The sequence below is a fragment of the Bombus impatiens genome, unplaced genomic scaffold (genome assembly GCF_000188095.3).
Source record: "Bombus impatiens unplaced genomic scaffold, BIMP_2.2 scf_0624, whole genome shotgun sequence".
Lineage (NCBI taxonomy): Eukaryota > Metazoa > Arthropoda > Insecta > Hymenoptera > Apidae > Bombus > Bombus impatiens.
In genome coordinates, this window is record NT_177043.1 from 49302 (window position 1) to 49606 (window position 305).

Here is a 305-nt window from a genome sequence, read left to right on the forward strand (position 1 = left end):
CCCGCCAGTTCGTTGGTCCGGTGCGGAGAATTTCGGAGAAGTTGGTGAGCCATACCTGCCAAGACCACTTACCTCATCTTCTCGTGGGGCTTCCCGTCACCCTGCACTGGCCATAACCGGGGTATGGTGCGAAAGAGTGAGTGGCCCCAGGATGGAAACTTTCGTTGACGACTTGGCGACAACCAATTAAAAATGATGATGGGTGCAGTCTACAAGAAGAAGCACGTATGCGGTGCAGGGGAGGGAGACCCCAGTACCGGCGCAGTCGTGGGTAGTCAACCACTAGTCGTGGGTAGGTGGGCCCT